General features: G+C 40.8%; 1 protein-coding gene across 1 annotated transcript in view; it reads left to right on the top strand.

The window, feature by feature from the left end:
• Positions 1 to 21,133, top strand: part of TENM2 (teneurin transmembrane protein 2) — a 1,113,792-nt gene that overhangs the window by 716,520 nt on the left and 376,139 nt on the right. The gene's annotated exons all lie outside the window — the stretch shown is intronic.

Genomic DNA, 21,133 nt, shown 5'->3' with positions numbered 1-21,133 from the left:
AGACTGATATCCTGATCTTCCATGCTGAGTACATTCCCATTTGAAACAAATTAAACAGACCACAATCAGCTGAAAGTACAACAGTCATGGACTGACTTGTGTGCCTGTCTACTGACTAGATAGTGAGGAAGGGGCTGTGAAGAATAATTTTTGAATACAGTCTGAAAGTTCCAATAGCTTGGTATGGTATAAGTCACTCCCATATCCTGGTCCCAAACCATTTAGGATTTTATTCTACCTCAAAGGCACAGGAAGAGTTTTGGATCAAAAGCAAATATAGCATGAACATGTATGAAATATAACACATACAGAAATTTATCCACACTATTATACACTGAACTAACTTAATTATCAGAGGGTACATGGAATCTTCTTACAACAGTACTTAGGTTATCAGGATTGAACTGCCATATGAAATGTGTGATGACAAAACATGAGTCTCTGGATGCCCTTGAACATACGAACACATAAAGCTGCTGTATACTGAGTCAAACCACTTATTTATCCAGGTAAATATTGTCTGACTGATAATGGCTTTCCAGGGTCTCAGAGAGTCCTGCTGCCTGATCCTAGTAACTAAAGATATCCAAATACAATGACTGAATTATAATCTGTATTTTCTCTTCTTCTGCACATGATGCAAATGTAAGGCTGTGTTTGACTGATTACACTGAGAGAAATATTATCTATGGTGATAGGTGAATCAGGAACAGATTGTATAGCTTGATTAATTTGAATAACACCTGATAAATGACCAAACTTTATCATTTTAATATCAAATGTCAGTATGTGAAAGGTGTAGACCCTTTCACATCACAGATCTATTCATTTATTAGTTGAAAATCTCTTTAAATTGTTGTTTATAAATTTCTCAAGGCATCTCACAGCAGTATGAAAACATAGACAAATAAAATAATAAATATCAATTAAAATGCAATTTTCTAAGCATTGTATCAAGAGCATGTGAAGGCTTAGAGGTATAATTGAAGGTGAACTGAGGGAAAGCCAGAACAGTCACTGAATCATGCACGTAGGTAAGGAGGGGGTGTCTCGGGTTTTAACCCCCCATTCATGTCTGAAGCTCCGCCCACCCGTTTGTGGGTTTTTTAAACCTTTTAGTGCTTTTTCGGTTTTTGGCCTGCAGGGGGCGCATTGTTTGGGCTAGCAGCACTAAACTTTCAGGGATTATTTGGGGGACTCTCCTGATGATACTACCCAGGTTTGGTGAGGTTTGGTTCAGGGGCCCAAAGTTATGGACTCCCAAAGGGGGTGCCCCCATCCTCCATTGTTTCCAATGGGAGCTAATAGAAGATGGGGGCTACAAATTTGAGGGTCCATAACTTTGGACCCTGAACCAAACTTCACCAAACCTGGGATGTATTATCAGGAGAGTTTCTTATTGATACTCGGCCCAGGTTTGGGTGAAGCTTGGTCCAGGGGAGTCCAACACTTGCTATGGACTCCCAAAGGGAGTGCTCCAATCCCCCATTGTTTCCAAATGGGAGCTAATAGGTTAGATTGGGGTTAAACACCTTTGAGGGTCCATAACTCTTTGGACCCCTGAACCAAACTTCACCAAACCTGGGATGTATTATCAGGGAGAGACTCCTAAAGATACCCCTCTGAAAGTTTGGTGCTTCTAGCTTAACAATTTGCACCCCTGACAGCAGGCACTTCAATTTCCCAAGATTTCTTAAATTTAAATCCACCTTCTCTGCATTGGGATTTAAAGGGAGAATCTGAGGTCCCTCAGTTTAGAAAGAAGAAGAATAGTTTGGAATTATATCCCCCCTTTCTCTCCTGTAGGAGAGACTCAAAGGGGCTTTACAATCTCCTCCTGTGCCTTTGCTCCCTCACAACAAAACACCTCCTGTGAGGTGGGTGGGCTGAGAGAGCTCCGAAAAGCTGTGACTAGCCCAAGGTCACCCAGCTGGCGTGTGTGGAGTGCACAGGGCTAATCTTGAATTCCCCCAGATAAGCCTCCCACAGCTCAAGTGGCAGAGCAGGGGAATCAAAAGTCCCGGGTTCCTCCAGGATTAGAAGTGCACCTGCTCTAACTTTCACTACGCCACATTACTGAAAGTGATGCTGTTTCAGGGTGGGGGATAATCCACCCCAAAACAGCATCACTTTCAATGTTGTTTAACTAGGGACCCCAGATCCTCCCTTTAAGGTGGATTTAAAAGGGGAGAATTTGGGCTCTCTAGCTTTAAAACACCCACCTGATTGGAAAGTGATGCTGTTTGGGGGTGGATTCCCAGCATCACAGCGTGGTGCCGGGGAGGAAGCTTAAAACTCCAGATTTTGCAAACCAGGGCTCCCATTTTCCCCTCTATGCTCCTCTGCCCAGAGTGGGAGGGGCGGTGGGAGGGCAGGGCAGGGGATCTCCTGGCCATCCCCTCGGACCTTGGAGAGCTGCTTTTTATAAGCGCCAGGCCAGGGGCGGACTCTGGGAGTAGGCGTGGCCATGCTCCCCCCTAGGTAGGGCGGGGTGGGGGGTGTGGCCTCACCCCCCAACCCCCCCCCCCTAAAAAAAAAAATAAATCTTATAACTCTATCTGTCCCTGCACTGAATGCTGTTGGTCATAATTACCACAGTATCCAGGAATGCTGGGAACCAAATGTAATACAGCTTTTTCTTCACAGTCTTTGTGCAAACCCACTGACAGCTTCTGCTCATGTTCAAAAGCAGCTTTGGAACAAATACCTCTTGTAAAGGGAAGGAAGGAGTACTTTCCTGATCATCTAGCAAAGCACATATGCATTTTGGTTATCACTGCTGTTAAATAGTTGTAGTAGAATGCATCCATACTATGTTTTCTTTGCTTTTGTATCTAAAAAGAAAATTAAGGCCTTGCATTCTAGATTTTTACCAAATGTAATGTTAGTATTGTCATCTCTGCCTTGGCGAATGCCAGGAGAGTTTGAGGACAGTACCTGGAGAGAGCAAGTTTGGGGAGCATGTGATATCATTTCCGGGTTACATTGTGGGAATTTCCTCCAATCTCTACGGTGAAAACTGTAGAGCTATGGGGAAAGCCCTATATCATCAATATGGAGACCATTTTCTGGCCATTTTCCCCTCTCATTCAATTTCTTGAGAGTGGGGAATTGGGGCAAAGGCAGGGGCTCAACTGCCACAGGTGGGCAGATGGAAATGTGCACCAGACATGTATTCTTTGTGATGTGTTACTTTGGTGGAAATTTAGAGGCAAATTTTCCAATTTACCACGCAACCAAAATGTGTCTCTCTGCTTGCGCTCCAGTTATTGTCAGGTTTTACAGTTATTTTTTTCTTGCGTATGTTTCTCAGTGATGCTCTGTCTTAAACCTTTGTTATGTCATTGATCAATAATAATATAGTGAAATACTATAGGAAAAGCAAAGATTTTTATACAGAAACAACAGTTGCTTTAGCATATAAGTAAGCAAGTGGGAAATTCATGAGAGGATTAAAAGAAGAAGGATGTGTACCAGAAGTCAAAGGAGGTTTACACAGTCTTAAGGAATAATCTGACTGGTCTATTTGTGAAAGGTCTGTCATAAGAGCAAAAATGTACATGCTTTGTGAAAGCTGAGTTCTTTATCCAAAGTGATAGGTTAAAAACACTGATATATAACGTTTGGGGTTAACCATGACCTTTCTCACTTGTTCTCTCACTTATTTCTTTTAACCGAAACAAATTATTGTTTCCAAAATATGAAGATACTATTAAGCATATGCCGAGCAATCAGCCTGCAACTTTAACAGTTGCATGAAGGAAAGGAATTTTCTCATCTTATTCAGTGATGTTTTCCCAAGACAGCAACAGATTTTGTAAAATGAGGGTTATATCTCCTCATTATAGAATCTAATCTTCTCAAAAGACATTCAGCAGCTGCAAACCCTCACATCTTTTTGCTGTAAATAGTTTTTGTAAAATATTATTTATTCTCTCTTAACTAAAAAAGAAAAGACCATTGGATTATTTAACGACAGGAATATAACTAGTTTGTATTTTGATTGGGGCAAATCCACATTTTTACAAATTCTGGATGTTATTTTAATCTCAAAGATAGATTATGTGATGATCCTCTTATATTTATGGTATTCTTTTAAAACACAATTCATAAGAGTAATCAGTTTCAATATGATGAATGACAATTCAAGGGATGACTAAAATAGTTTTGAGTAAGAAACAGAACAGATATGTTGTGGTACTGTAATTTACATTCTGGGATGGTGAGGGAATTGCAGCAGCTATATCTATTTTTCAAATTGTTGGAGTGGTTTTTTTTTCATCGTAAAAACTCTGAACAAGCTAATTACCTGAGGCATGTTGTTTTCTTGATTTTTCTCTCCTACAGAACTCCCCTCTGTCATCTTTAATGTCTACAAATTATTTCCTTTCTAAATGTGTCATGAAATGTAAATGACAGGAAATTATTGTGACACTAAAACAATTATTTGCACTTTACTTTACCCCCCCCCCCTTTTCCCCTTCTCTGTCAGCTAAAAAAAGCTATTCTCTAATCCTGACATATCCAGAGGTGGACAAGAAAGAGAACTTCAGTGTATAATTGTATCCTGAATGTCCTGCAAGGAGGAACGCAGGGAAGCATACTGTACTTTAGCTTCTCAAGCAGAAATTTGATTCTCCATGCAGTTATGGGCCATGTCCAAACTTGCTTATTTTCACAAGTGAAATAATTCCAACTGTGTTTAAGTTATCGCTAAAAGGAAACCATTGCTGGGACATACAAAACAATAGATTGAATCTCTGGCTTTATTCAGTATTGATTAAAAGACCCAACTGAGAGAGAGGAAAGTTGCTGTTTTTTCTCACCTGCTGCAAATCTAAGATCCAAAGACGAGTGGGCAGATAGTCACTGTTTTTCTCTCAACTGCAGTAGCCCCTGTTTCCCTGTTTCCAGATTGACCGGGGAGGCGATCTGCTTGGAAATACACCAAACAATGTTAGGGTAGGTGTAATAAACCAGTTTTTTTTCTGATTATCCCTTCTTCAAACACTGGATACCTTCTTTGTGTGTATTAAACGTTATTAATTTTGAAGTCTTAAATTAGGCAACAACAGTGGGGCCAGTTTGCTAGCAGAGGGAAATGCTAGTGCGATGATCTGCAGTCTCACCAGACTGTATCCAGAAGATGCAGTGAGACCTTCTGGTCTGCAAGATTCTGTGATCTGGGGAGCCCGTAAAAGGGTCCCATCTTGCTCTGACCATGGCAGGACTCCTCAATTTGAGTGACAAAAATCTTAATGCAGAGTCAGAACATCTGTTTCAGCTTACTTGAACTTTGACTTGATTCCTGGCCCAGCCAAAGGTTATGCTGAGGGAAAATGTCAAACACTTCTCCAGCGAGTGCAATCTGCATTAGTGTGTACCACACATCCATCTCACACAATTATAGGCACATTTAACAATGTTCCGTTCTTTAAATTGTCATAATCACAGTTGACAGTCTAGGTGCTTCAGTTACGTTTGCTTTGAATAAGATCCAGGCTCTGATCCATGTCCCCTTTCAGTCATATCACAGGAGTAACTATGGCCTTTTCTGCACACAACACTTACCCCATTTTGAAGGTATTATCAATCCTAACATTTACCTCAATGTTTATCTACACTCCCCTTCACAAAACATTGTTTTCTGGCTGCCATAATTTTTTTCCATTTTTTCCATGCATCTGGTGCAGCAATGCTACTTAGCTTCATTGATTCAATGGTCCATAAAAATGGGGGGAGGGGGGGAAGGAGACACATGGTAAAAATGGGGGAGGAGGGGAAGGAGACACATAGTAAAAATTAAGAGGAAGAGGAGTTAGGTGGGGACAAAAAAAGGGCAGAGTAAGCACTGAAGGGGAAAAAATGACCTGCCATTTTGGTAAGAAAGAAATAATATTTAAATACTGTGTTTCCCTGAAAATAAGCCCTACCCCAAAAATAAGCCCTATCATGATTTTTCAGGATTTTGGGAGGATGCTTAAAATATAAGCCCTTTTTTAAAAACAAGCCCTCCCGGTAGTTATAGATCACAATTGCGGACAGTGCCCTGTGCTCCCTGCCAATGAGGATGCAGCTTGTGTCACACATGATGGGGGAAGCAATGGGTTGCCAAGAGCCCACCTTAATTAATTGTGAAGGTTCTGTATTTCCCCAAATATAAGCCCTATCCTAAAAATAAGCCCTAATGTATATTTTGGTGCAAAAATTAATATAAGACCCTGTCTTATTTCCAGAGAAACATCACACTGTGAGGGAAACCAGGTTGGAAACATTCCAGCCAGAAACATCACTGTAAAAGGATTTTCAGAAACAATGGAGAAAAAAATGTCTGAAAACATTTGTACAGCCATATGGAGGGGAAACTGTGAAATATTTCATTAGCATCCTGGAAACATAAGTGACTTGAACAGAAAAGGCTTTGTGAACCTTTTGGTACAGTGCAACTCTCTAACAGTAAATCCCTCAGTGTGTCTTTGCCTGTATCATGACTGAAATCACATGCAAGAAAAGTAGGTTATGCAGGGGCAGAGCAAGGGAGAACTGCGCCTGGGGCATGGGTGTGCCCTGTGGCCCCGCCACTCCCCTGCCACTCCCCCGCCTCACCCCAGAATGCCCCTGCCATGCCCCAAGAATGCCCCTGCAGCGGCACATGCTGGGTGCACTCCACCCACCCATCCCGCACCCTTGATGCTACACCACTGAGCTTACATAGAATTAAAGGGAAAAGCAAGTATGGATCTTTGTTTTTCAGAAGTCAGAGAATGCCTTCTGATGTCTGGTGGGTCTGTGAAAATACTGGCAAAGCAGAGAATGTAGCTAAAATGGTATGCACCTTACATAATTTAAAATGGAGTTCTCTTTAATGTTCCATCATGGAATTGCATCAAATATAGTGTAGAGTAGAATTTCACTAAGAAAATGGAGTTTTCCAACTCATTCCTTCTGAAACTTCTTGTGCCTCCAAATCATCAGAAAACTCTTTCGACCTAGGGACTGCAGCAGAAGGCAGAAATGATAATGTATATGAGGAGAAGTGGTTTTTGCTTGTGCAGCAAGGTTTTTGGAGTCTAAATTCAAGGCATGGACTCAGTTTAACCATTTTTGTTTGTGTCAAATCTAAGGTCGAATCCCCACTACCGTCTTAGCCAGGTTTCAGAACGCAAACTAACCAGGTTTGATGGATCTATTTTTCAAATGGTCGAATTTTCATCTATTTAGTTAGGTTTCAGAACACAAACTAACTGTCGTTTGTGTTCTGAAACCTGGCTAAGACGGTAGTGGGGATTCGACCTAAGATGATCATTAGAAGCATCATTACTGGCAGTTATTCCATCTGTTCCTTTTGGGACCTATCATAATTAAATTTAGAATATTTTTAAAGTACTAAAAAGGGCTGGATTTTAACAGCTGGGAGCTCATAGATGTGAAGTATTTTTAATGTATGTTATATATTGTGTTTTTGTACGGGTGAGGGTGTTTTTGTGCAGATAAGTGCAAATGAAGTACGATCAGTGCATGGAAGAGTAAGAGGGATTGTAGTGGTAAGTCCCATCTTCACCCAGCAGGTAAGGTGTCAGTATAACCTGAGATGGCACAATTGCCAAGGCTCAAGGCTTCTGGCTGATCACACCATCACTACCGCACCATCACTACCACACTACCACCATCCAGCTGCATGCACTACCAAGTATAACTAAGGTAAAGATTGCAGGCAAAAAGGCAGCTGTGAACATGGGCAGTTGGAGGTCTCACAAACAGGCAGGGATACACACAGACAGGTGGGAGGCATGATAATGGGAGGGAAGGAAGGAGTGCACAAACAGAGTCTTAATTATGGGGATAGAAGGGGAAAAGTCCCTGGGAACTCTCATGCAAGCACCCCCTCCCTCCCCCCAAAAACCTGGAAGTGGGTCTGCTGACTATTATTTCATCAGTTTTATCACTGTGCATACTCATATCTCTGTGTTAAAATCAGCCACACACCTTGGTACTTTGATCCCACTCTCATCTTTATTCTGTAGTGTAGTTGGTTAACTGTATCCTCTTCACAGTTGTCTTCCTAGAGCTATTATTAGTAGTGTTAGCAGTAGTAGTATTTAAAAATCCTAATTTTACTTGTCTGAAATCTTAGGAAGAGGGTACTAGAGATTGTAATTAATCAAAAAGCAATTGGCTGTTGTGACAGAAGACAATCAACTTTCTCGAGTTACGAAAGGGACTAAGCTAGCTAGCCCCCTACATTGTCCATCACAAGAGGTGTCACTGATTTTTTAAAAAAACTGACAGTAGTCAAGATGTGAGGAAAGTCTATCTCTTTATGTTTCTAACAAAACTGTCAGGTTATTACTTTTAAATTAGTATTTTGGAGTGTACTGTTATTGTTGGTTATATTTTCTGATTTCTAAAAATAATTTATAAGCAATTTCAAAGAGGTTTTTTTTTCAGAAAAGCAATATAGAAATGCTTCATTTTAAGAAATAACAAATTACAGAAGATCTAGACTATGTATTAATTTGACAAATTTATATGTAGTTCCATAATTGGATCTCCAAGGTATCTTATGTCAAAAAAAAAAGCACTAAAATAAAAATAGATAAATAAGCTAGAAATTGCAACGGACACCCACTGATACCTTTTCTTGCACCCGCTAAGTGTTTATAGGAAGTGAATGGGGCAAGCCTGGGCTTTTGCCCAGCAAGGCTTCTGGATGACTGCTGGAGATTTGATAGCTGTGCATTTTTTTAAAAAAATGTACTTTTGGTGGAAGCTGCCACCACAGCACAGGGATCTACACTGTGTTACTGAAGTTAGGCTGTGGCAATAATTTTGTAGCTAGCTCTGCCTCCTGTGGCAGACTTTTTGTGACAGCCATTTTGTTACCGTGCCCACCATGCAGTTTGAGAATTCCACATGTTCCTACAGGGTCAAAAAAGTTGAGTACCCCTGATTTATGACTTTTTAACAGGTGAAAGTCATAAATCAGGGGGTCCTTATCTTGAGTAAATAATATATTCATTCACCAAGCTAATAATTAGGAACATATGTACAATGTTTGAAGTCAGTACTCTATATCTGAATTGCCATAATGAACCAGTCATGTTCCCTGATAGCCACCCAACTGACTTCTGAAGATGCAGTTAATAGAAGTAGTGCCTTAGTAAGAGCTTCACATGGGGAAAAAACAATCTGTTAGATGCCCTCATCCCATAATGTTCAGTGCTTCATAGATGAAAATGGTATTTTTGAATTTTGTATTTTTGAATTTTGCTCTGAACCACTCTGCTTTCATACACATGGGATAATGCTACTTCCAGTGTACTTTACCAGTTTTTTTTAAAGTGGGTTTTCCTGCATGCAAATGATTGGTAAAGTGCACCAGAAATGTATTAGCCAATGTGTGTGAAAGCAGCCTAATAGGGAACCAGTGAAAGTCTTTGAACAGTGTGATCTTAAGCAAAATCACTCTTCTAAATCAGTTGAAGCTGATGGACTTACAAAGGTGCTGTGGATATATTTTCTCTTGTGTGAGAAGTAAAACTTCAAGTTAAGAAGTATGCTGATGTATCCATACACACCCACAGGTGTCACATGAAAGAAGAGGACTCTCTCCTTTCTTTCATACTTATTGAACATGCTTTTTGAATATTACAAGTGGAGTTTCATTCCTCAGTAAATTTCAGCAAATTCAAATTTATCTTACTTTCACTTACTATTCCTTTTAGAAGAGTTTGGATTTATATTCCCCCTTTCTCTCCTGTAGGAGACACAAAGGGGTTTACAATCTCCTTGCCCTTCCCCCCTCACAACAAACACCCTGTGAGGTGGGTGGGGCTGAGAGAGCTCTGAGAAGCTGTGATTTGCCCAAGGTCACCCAGCTTGTGTGTGTGGGAGTGTACAGGCTAATCTGAATTCCCCAGATAAGCCTCCACAGCTCAGGCGGCAGAGCGGAGAATCAAACTCGGTTCCTCCAGATTAGAATGCACCTGCTATTAACCACTGCACCACTGCTGCTCTCTTTCATTTACATAATCAATATTAAAAAGTTAACTTAACTAAAAATTCATGAATAGTTAATATCAGAGAGTGATGAATACTGTTTTAAAGCAATAAACAAACAAATAAATATTACAGTAGCCAATATGACAACAAAATTTTAAAAAAGGGATTAAAGCCAGTCTCAGTGGCATGGAATATGTCATGGTAAAGTAATTAGACTAGTAACTGGATCAGAGCAGATTGTGGGAAAACTCAGATTAAAGCTTCGTTAATTTAAGTTATATGAAAAAAATGACTTTGCCTTCAGAAACTAGTGTGGACTAAGCAGCCTGTATGAAAGCTTATGTGTTTGTGTATTGTGTATGATTTGCTCCTGCTTAATGTTCTTTGAATTGTGTTGTTCACCGCCCGGAGCCCTTCGGGGATTGGGCGGTATAGAAAGTGAATGAATGAATGAATGAATGAATGAATGAATGAATGAATGAACATGACATGAATGAATGAATGAACGAATGACATGAAATGAAACAGGGATCTCTAGGCTACTCTGGTGCAAGATATGTCTTTTAGTTTTATAACATGAAAATCCCATTACTTGTGACCTATAATTTAAAAGTACTGAATAATATCACCTCATGTTGGGTAGAGAGCACAGAGTCAAGGCAATTAAGTCTCGTGTATGTTTTAAAAAGTACAATTCACATTCTCCTACTCTATTAGTTCTCCAAGTGTGAGGAAGTTGTTGTTTTTCCTGGATGCCAGGACAATAAGAATATGCATGTTGTACTGCCTTAACAAATCTCTTCTCATTCTATAATTTCTCTCAAGTCAGTGAATACCTATGACCATTTATAAGATGTTCTTTAGCAAGGCTAGACCTGAACTTTTGTGATTTAGGACCATTTTTGTCTATATGTCGTTTTTATCATTTTATCATGACAGCTATGTGGTTTAGGCACTTCTACCCCACAGTAGAACACATGCAGCTTTTGATGGAGTATGCAAAAAAAGAAAGTAGGGCTATGCTTCTCTGTCCTGGTTTAACTGACAATCACTACTTCTGACTTAAAACTCTACATGACTGAGGTACTATAAGATACCATTTTACCAGAATTGAGCCTGACTGAAAATATTGGCACACCATTTTACATTTTGAGTGAATAATAGTTCTATAGTGAAGACCTGGGTTTAAATGGTGCTAAACTTTTCAAGACTTACCTCAGTCATTTATAAGGCACTTCTTGTCAATATTGTAACATTTTGTCAGATTTTTTGGTAATATTTTGTAACATTATTTTTGATCATTAAAGAAGTCCAATGGGCCAAAATGCATTTGGATCTGAATGAGTTGTGTAAGACTTTATATGGTATGATTCTCATTGATGTATGTTTGGAAGTCTATTTAGAGCTTTTTACTATAATATTTTGATTTTAACTTGAATAAACACGTTTATATTTTTGCTACATAGCAGTTTACATTTTAAAAGGCCCTATTTCATTTTAACTTTTTGGTTCTTTCCTCTGGTATTAAGGTTAGGTTTTTCTGGTTTTTCTGTTGGCATTCTAGTTCAACTGTACAAGCAAAATCTTGCTGTTCCAGTGAACGGTTTAGTGAGCCAGCAATGCACTCTAGTGAGCCAACAATGCACTGTTAAAATATTGCTTGTTCTATTCAAACTCTGATTCTCATTGGTTCCAGTAAATCTTATATGATCTTGATGCCCCCTATAGATACCTAAAATAGATACAGGTAAATAAGAAATATCCTCAAGTACATTAGATAATTATTTTCAGCCCTCCCCCCCCCCCCCCGAACAGATGCACATAGTTATGGAATTACAGTCTGGGACTGCTGAGTACTCTGGAGGTCTTGAAGTACTCTGGAGGTATATTATGTTCTCAGCCCCATCCACAGTCTTGGGTGGTTGGCACACCACTCCACCACATCCAGAGCATTTTTCGGCAGCATGGAAAAGCAGAAGATAAAAAAAATCCTCCCCGTCTCCAGAACGCCCTCCATAGCACTAACGGCTGGCATAAGTCAGAGTCCCGGGCTGTGGGGGAGTTCTCTACTAAGTCAGGGTGACTAATAAACTCCCACGAACACCTCCAAAATGTCCCTGCTATGCTGATAAGGCCAGTGCACCCCAGGTCCAAGGGCTGCCATGACTGCATGCCAGCATCTTTGCCTCTTTGCTGAGATAAGTGCCCCAGGAAAAGCAAATCTGCCAGCACAGCCCTGCACCACTACCCCAAGCTGTTTTCCCCTCTTCTTTGGATGGGACTATCTGCCTTGCAAGCCTGGAAGACCTTCAAGTAGTTAAGCAGTTCCAACTGAAAGTGGAACTAATGAACCATCCCACCCAGTTTGCCCTCTGACCATTATAGTTATAACTGTTCTTGGCAACTTTCTCTGGTCTATAAAATTGAACAAATACTTATCCATCATTTGTAAATCTGAATGTTTGGAGAATAAGACTTCTCATAGAATCAAATAAATACTGGTTAACTGGTTGGTTTGTGAGATCCATTTACTGTATAATCATGGGTTTCAAGATGATAGCTTTCTTTCTCTTTTTGGATTCGCAGATTTATAAATAGTTGCTAATGTTTATTTGTCAGGTATTTATGCACATGGTAAAATAACTTTGTGACTTTCTGTAAGACGCACAGATATCCATGATAACCATAAACACAAGGATTATTTATATAATGATTTTATAGTTAAATGAAAGATAATTTTTTTAACTATTCCAGCCTTTTCATGTGACACAATTAGAAGATTGATACTTAATTTGGTACTTGACTTTTGTAATCTCTACATCTCTGTTTAAAGGATTTTTAGTTCTGGTAAATGTGGTCAAGCTGATTTTGTGCTAAAAACTTACACCATTGTCTTTAGGATACCATATATTCACATATGGCAGAGCATATGCAGATTACAAATTATGAAAATTTGTTCTGTTTTTACTTACATCTCACATGCAGTGTTTAAACATAGCCAGAATGTGTGAGAATATATCATATACAGTGTCTCATATTTTTGCAAGGTGGGTCACATTTCAAAATTGCTGCTTGAATGGTTTTTCCAGAAACAGAGCAGAAATAAATGTTATCCTATTTATTTTGCCAGACATATATTTTAACATTTCACAAGCATTCTGCTTGTTACTGGATTTCTAATCGGAAAAAGTTTGGTTATATTATCAACAGGAGATATATCTTCTAGATTGGTGATATATCTTCTAGTGTGGTGTAGTGGTTAAAAGCAGGTGCACTTTAATCTGGAGAACCCGGTTTGATTCCCCACTCTTCCACTTGAGCTGTGGAGGCTTATCTGGTGAACCAGATTATCTCGTGCACTTCAATACATGCCAGCTGGGTGACCTTGGGCCTTCAGAGCTCTCTCAGCCCCACCCATCTCATACGGTGTTTGTTGTGGGTGGGACCGGAAAGGAGATGTAAACCCCTTTGAGTCTCTCTCCTTACAGGAGAGAAAGGGGGATATAAATCCAAACTACTACTACTCCTTCTCCTCCTCCTCCTCTTCTTATTCTTGCTCAGTGACTAAGGAGCACCTCACTCTTCTAAGCACTGCTCCCCAATGTGGCACCTTTCCCAATTTTCAAGAAAGAGAGGACTTTTGTTTGCTGGTGATTTCCACTTTAAAGCAGCTACCAAAAGAGGACTGGATAAAGTTCAAGTAGGCTTTCCAGCTGATGAGTGGTACCCAGAGGAAGATGGAGGAAGGGACATGGTGGTGCTTTTGGTGTGCACAACATGATGTTACTTCCAGAGAAAACCATTGTACTTCCAGTCATTCTTAGAGTGGCATGACATCACTTCCTTCAGGTGCAGGACTCATGCCAAGGATGACAGTAAATGTAGCTTTTCTGGTTGATGGCAACTTCAAGTGCAGATCTTCATAAACCGCCAAAGGAGAACAGCTGTTTTAAATCAAATAAAGGGAAAAAAGAGTTATTGGCACTGACAGTGATAAGTTTCAAACCCCTGAAGCTTGTGACCTGATCCCTTTCTAACCAAGAACATGATGTTTTAGTTTTCTATGATCGTTTAACAAAACAAATAAATATAATTGATATAAATATAATACTATAATTTAGTAGACAGCTGCCATTGTAAATATGCCTGCAGTCTGTAGTCACAAAACCTTTCTATATCTGCTGAAAACCTTTCACATCTGCTGAAAAAATGGAGCATAACCCAGCTCATGCCTTGCAGAGTTCATTCTTGCTAGGAGCACCCATATGGTCTGACAAGACCAGTGTCTTGCATATGAAGCTTGCCTTCATTATGATAGTGCCAGATGTAGGCAATTGTTGATCATAAGGATTGATCAGACTGTATCATGGAGACTCCAAGAAGATATCAGTAATTGTCATCCTTGGGCACTGTATGTCCTGCAACCTTGTGTTAGTCCCTTTGGCAAAAGTGTGACCATTGTGTTTGACTTAAAACTGGTCAAGTGTGGTTCGAGTTCTCTCTTTCACCCTGTAGCTCCAATACATTAACAATATTGCCCAAACTTTATTCAGCTGAAGATGCCTTGAAATGTAATTTTAATTGCATTGTGTGAGTGATGCCAAAATATATGTAATATTTCAAATATTACATTTCATTCAGCGTAATGTGAAAATTAAAGGAAAAAAGAAAAATTTTAACATTTAAATTAGTAGAGATTTAAATTTCTGAAACTATATGTGTAAAATCCAGCCTCTACATAGTAGGGAAACAGATATTTTCAAGTAAACCCCTTTTACATTTAATATAGGACTATATATAAAAGATGTTACATGCAGAAGAGCTTGAATGTCTCAATCACCTTGGTAGCAATTCAGCGGTCACATTTCCACATGGTTAAGCTACTCCTGAACGATTTTTTCATCCCACCAGACACATACCATTTTTACTCCTCCCGAAACCAGTCAAGCAACAGGTTTTTTTCCTTATTTCTTTTCCCCTGACAAGCATGATAAATATGTCCTGTGCAAAACAATTTCCAGCCATCTATCCTTCGACATTGGGAGTGCCAATGCCTGGGTACTTCCATCATAGAGAACAGTAATTGCAGGGAAATACCATGACCACAGACCCTAGTGGAGTAATCAGTTAGTGCTGCTGGGACCTTAAAACAGATACGGCTGTGCCAAATTTTGTTGGCGGAACACTCTAGTACAGTGATTCAGATTGACTAATTTAGAGAAGAAAGCAAACTCCAAGTTTGGAAGAATGATTTCATCTAAGACAGATGGACTGGTTTGTTTCCTTCTGGAAGAAGTACAAGGGATGCAATTGTGGTGAATCCAAATCATGTTTATCCTTAACTTGCCCTGACAAAGTAAAGCTACCTCTGTTCATTCTTCATCATTGAAAAGAGTGTTCTGTAACACACACAGGAATCATGGCCTCCAAAGTGCTGTTCATTGCAGACAGCTATGTCTTTAAACAGAAGTAATATGATACATGTGTGTGTTTTAGGTTTCTGTAATGCACAATTTACAGCCTCAGTTCAGTACATTATTTGTTTTTCTATGGATTTTCTGAGTACCTGGCTTATAAAGCCACAAGCTTGCATTAACACTCAGCTAGTAAGAAAGGCTATTTAGATAGATTTCCAGGAGATTTTAAAAAATAGCATTCTATTTCTTGACTCATCTGGAGCTTTTGTCACCCACGCTCCTCATAGTTAACCAAGCTTCTCGACAGCACTTTGGGCTGGGTAGGGATTACTCATGGTCTGCTAGGGAATGGGCATGTGTTTACTGAACACATTAAGAACTGACTTCCTGTAAGTAGATCTTTGTATCTTCTTCGATGTATTCCAAGGCTGGCAGAGAAGTCTCTGTTCTAGGTCTCCTGTTTTTCATGGACTGTTGATGGAAGGCACAATCTGCACACTACAACTTACCATGTTCCAAGTTTATTTATTTATTTATTTATTTATTTATTGTTTGGGCTTCTATACCGCCCCATCCCCAAGGGGCTCTGGGCGGTGTACAACATGAAATATAAATAAAACAAATTATAAAAATCTTTAAAACAGCGATGACAATAACAGTGATAGTAATAATGGAGGCGTCCGACCAACCCCATTTTTAAAATCCTCCCCAAAAGAGAGGGGAGGAAGGCGGCGAGTCACATTTGATGATGGCCAAGATGAAAGGCCAGTTGGGGACACCATTGTGAGGATGTGTCCTATGTGTCCTATGTGAGTAGGAGTTGAGTGATATAGTGGTTAAGTGCTTGCAGGAGTTCAAGCCCCCTGTGGGTCAGATATCCTGGCAGCTGGCTCATGGTCAACTCAACCATCCATCCATTGTTTGGTTGGTAAATGAGTACCTGGCTCATAGCTAGGTGGTAAAGAATAGCTGGGGAAAGCAATGGCAAACTACCCCACAAAAGGGTACTTCACAAAAGGGGCTTGCCTATAAAATCACTGCTCGCAGTGGTACCACAGGGGACGACTGAAGGGGAAACTTTACCTTTACCTGTGTAAGTACTTGCCATGAGTGCTTAAAAAACCACCTTTTCCATTATGCAATGTTTTTTCCCCATTTTCCTCTCTCAGGCCCCTTTCCCATGGGCCAATAAACACAGGTCTAGGATGTTTAAAAAACATTTTGCAGGGATCTTCTCACAGATCCCGCCCCCAAACGACTCTGCCCTGTGTTATTTCCCCCAAACTGGGTTTTTTGAAAATCACTAAACTAGTGAGTCTGTTCAAAAATCCCGCTCACCGCTCACAAGCGAATAGCTGGGTAGGAGGAGCTTTTTTGCCTCCCTTTTCCTTTTTAAAATGTATTTTGCAGCTTACATATGTGTAGCTATGCAGGTGCAGATGGTCATATTGTGAGACATTAGCATGGCTGTGAGGGTTCATTTGTGCATGCCTATATAGCTATGCATGTGTGGGAAGTAATAAAAAAAATAGACGTGTCTCCGTGTGAAGACGCAACAGCAACCTGGATTGTTTCCATGGGCTCCAATCACTGCCTGCATGGATGCGTGAACACAAAAACAGGAAAATTGGTTCCTTTATCCCGATTGCAACCTGTTATATGTTTGCTGTGTGAGGGGCCTCAGAGCCCCAGAGGTCTTCCCCCACACACACACATCTTATTCTTATCTCTCTCAGAAACCATGTGGTCTCTTATCATTACTCGCTTTCCAACAGAGGCTATAAAAGCCTTAGTATTTTGAATGAGAACCATAGACATGCAGATGGATGGATAGTCTCCATTCTTTTAATATGCAACTTATCCCTGGAATCAGGCTCCATCCCTGAAGACTGGAAGATGGCCAATGTCACACCAATCTTTAAGAAAGGATCTAGGGGGGACCCGGGAAATTACAGACCAGTCAGTTTGACATCTGTTCCTGGTAAATTAGTAGAATCTATCATTAAAGATAAATTATAAAACATGTAGAAAAGCAAGACCTGCTGAGAAAGAGTCAGCATGGCTTTTGCAGAGGCAAATCCTGTCTTACAAACTTACTAGAGTTCTTTGAGGGTGTAAACAGGCATGTGGACAGGGGTGAACCGGTGGACATTGTCTACTTGGATTTCCAAAAGGCTTTTGACAAAGTTCCTCACCAGAGACTGTTGAGAAAACTCAGCAATGAAGGAATAAGAGGGGAAGTCCTCCTATGGATTAAAAACTGGTTGAGAAACAGGGAAACAAAGAGGGTGGTAAATGGGCCGTAAGTTCTTTCACAATGGAGAGGATGTAGGGAGTGGTGTCCCCAAGGATCCGCTTTTGGGACCAGTGCCTTTTTTAACCTTATCTGGCATAAATGACCTGGAAGTAGGGGTGGGTAGTGTGGTGGCCAAGTTGCTTCAGATGATGACCAAATTATGTAGGGTGGTGAGAACCAGCAAAGGATTGCGGTAAGAGCTCCAAGCCGGACCCTTGATAAATTAGGTGAGTGGGGTCTAGAAAATGGCAAATGCAGTTCAATGTAGCAAAATGTAAAGTGATGCACACAGGGGGCAAAAAAAATCCAAACTTCATATACAAGCTACAGGGGTCAAGTGCTATCAGTTCACAGCATCCAGGAAAGGGATTTTAGGCATCTTAAGTTGGATAGTTCCATGGGAATGTCAACTCAATGCATGGCAGCTGTGAAAAAAGGCAAACTCTATGCTGGGGGGACTCATTAGGGAAAGGAACTTGATAAGTAAAACTGCAAAGATTGTCATGCCCCTTATATAAGTAGTAGTGGTGCTTGATCAAGATTTTGAGTACCTGTGTTCCAGCCTTCTGGTCACCAGATCTCCAAAAAGGATATTGAGGAGATAGAAAAAGTGCAGAGAAGGGCAACAAGTGATGATTGAGGGACTGAGCACCTTCCTCTATGAGGAGAGGCTGCAGCTGCCTGGGGACCCTTTTTTTTTTTAGTTTGAGAGGAGGCTGCTATAGGGGATAGAGTGATTGGAAGTCTATAAAATTATGCATGGGGTAGAAAGTAATGTTGACAGAGAGAAATTTTTCTCTCTTTCTCAACAATACTAGGAACCAGGGGCATAATCATTGAAATGCTGGGAAGAAGAATTAGGGACTAATAAAAGGAAACACTTTCATGCAATAACGGTGATTGGTGTTTGGAATATGCTGCCACAGGAGGTGGTGATGGCCACTAACCTGGATAGCTTTAAAAGGGGCTTGGACAGATTTATGGAGGAGAAGTCGATTTATGGCTACCAATCTTGATCCTCTTTGATCTGAGATTGCAAATGCCTTAACAGACCAGGTGATCGGGAGCAACAGCCGCAGAAGGCCATTGCGTTCACATCCTACATGTGAGCTCCCAAAGGCACCTGGTGGGCCACTGCAAGTAGCAGAGAGCTGGACTAGATGGACTTTGGTCTGATCCAGCTGGCTTGTTCTTATGTTCTTATGTTCTTATGTTTTTAGAGTAGAGTAGGGAGGGCACAACTTGCTTAACAAGAGACTGGGTAAATTTGAGACCTTTGTTGCCAACGTTTACAAAGATGGCTCTCCACAAGAAATCTGCAGGAGAATGAAGTAAAAGTTTAACAATTTTATTAGAAAATTAGAACTCTGTCACTAGAAGATACAAAATTCTCATTCTCAAAGGTCGATTCCCCATGGTTAGTTAATCATGTGATTCTCACGCAAAATATCAAGGTTTGAGCAAGAGCTCCCTACTGCTAAACACAGATTCATCCTGGTTCTGGCACTCCCTCTCCCCCTTATCACGTGTTTTTTAAGCGCCTGCATGGAAGTGCACCTTTTTTTAAAAAAAAGTGCTGAAACCAGATCAGTGGGGAGATTCAGGGGTTCAACATAGGTTTGTTTTCCTGCTGTTGGGAGTGACGTGGAGCCTTCTAGCCAATCAGAGTGCAGTGGACTGTGCGTAAAGTGCACGCAGCCCTTTTTTGTTTTGCATTGGCGGAGGCTACGTTGAAACGTGGCTGTGTGGAACGTGATTTCTGTGCCAACTGTAAACTGAAATTAGACTTTCGTGCCAGCACAACTGCGTGGGTAAAGAGTGCCGAAGCCGCACATGAATAAGAACATAAGAACAAGCCAGCTGGATCAGACCAGAGTCCATCTAGTCCAGCTCTCTGCTACTCGCAGTGGCCCACCAGGTGCCTTTGGGAGCTCACCTGCAGGATGTGAAAGCAATGGCCTTCTGCGGCTTTTGTTTTTTTTTTGTCTCGATCACCTGGTTCTGTTAAGGCATTTGGCAATCTCAGATCAAAAGAGGATCAAGATTGGTAGCCATAAATCGACTTCTCCTCCATAAATCTGTCCAAGCCCCTTTTAAAGCTATCCAGGTTAGTGGCCATCACCACCTCCTGTGGCAACATATTCCAAACACCCAAACCACATCGCTATGATAGAAGTGTTTCCTCATTAGTCCCAATTCTTTCCCCCCCCAGCATTTTCTAATGAATGCCCCCTGAGTTCTTAGTATTGTGAGAAAGAGAGAAAAATTTCTCTCTGTCAACATTTTCTTTTTCTACCCCATGCATAATTTTATAGACTTCAATCATATCCCCCTCAGATCGCCTCCTCTCCAAACTAAAGAGGTCCCAAATCAGCTGCAGCCCTCCTCATAGTGGGAAGGTGCTCCAGTCTCTCAATCATCATCCTTTGTTGCCCTTCTCTGCACCCTCTCTTTCTATCTCCTCAATATCCTTTGAGATGCGTGTGACCAGAACTGGGACACAGTAATCCAAGTGCGGGGTTGCACCACTGCTTTATATAAGGGCATGACAATCTTTGCAGTTTTATTCTCAATTCTTCTTAATGATCCCCAGCATAGAGTTTGCTCTTCTTTTCACAGCCGTGCCATGCATCTCAGCTGACATTCCCATGGAACTATCAACTAAGATGCCCAAATCCCTTTCCTGGTCTGTCAGACTGATAGCACTGACCCTTGTAGCTTGTATGTGAAGTTTGGATTTTTTGCCCCTATGTGCATCACTTTACATTTTGCTACATTGAACTGCATTTGCCATTTCTGAGCCCACTCAACTAATTTATCAAGGTCCCTGCTTTTGGGAGCTCTTCGCAATCCTTTGTGGTTCTCACCCACCCCTACATAATTTGGTATCATCTGCAAACTTGGCCACCACGCTACCCACCCCTACTTCCAGGTCATTTATGAATAGGTTAAAGAGCACTGGTCCCAAAACGGATCCTTGGGGGACACCACTCCCTACATCTCTCCGTTGTGAGAACTTCCCATTTACACCCACTCTTTGTTTCCTGTTTCTCAACCAATTTTTAATCCATAGGAGGACTTCCCCTCTTATTCCTATGGAAATGTAGCTTAGCGTGAAAAATAGCTACCGTTCTATCTACGCATGCGCGTGGTGATGTAGATGCACAAAAAAGTTTTTTAAAAAAATCCCACCCCAACACAGCGCAACTGAAAGAGCCGCTGAGCAGATTGCGAGTTCGATTGAGCGATTGTGGGGAGTGCTGCACTGTTTGAAACTGTGATAGACATCAATGTCCTCATCACACAAACGCTACAGTGGAAAGGGTGATACCATGATGAAAAGGTGCTGTTTCTTTAGAAATCTGGTTGTTTCCGGCTTTAATTTGTCAGTGAGAAAATGGCCAAAGAGTAGAACACC

Source organism: Sphaerodactylus townsendi, linkage group LG03 (genome assembly GCF_021028975.2).
Source record: "Sphaerodactylus townsendi isolate TG3544 linkage group LG03, MPM_Stown_v2.3, whole genome shotgun sequence".
Lineage (NCBI taxonomy): Eukaryota > Metazoa > Chordata > Lepidosauria > Squamata > Sphaerodactylidae > Sphaerodactylus > Sphaerodactylus townsendi.
Note: the sequence above shows the minus strand (reverse complement) of the source record. Positions and strands in the feature narration are given on the sequence as shown.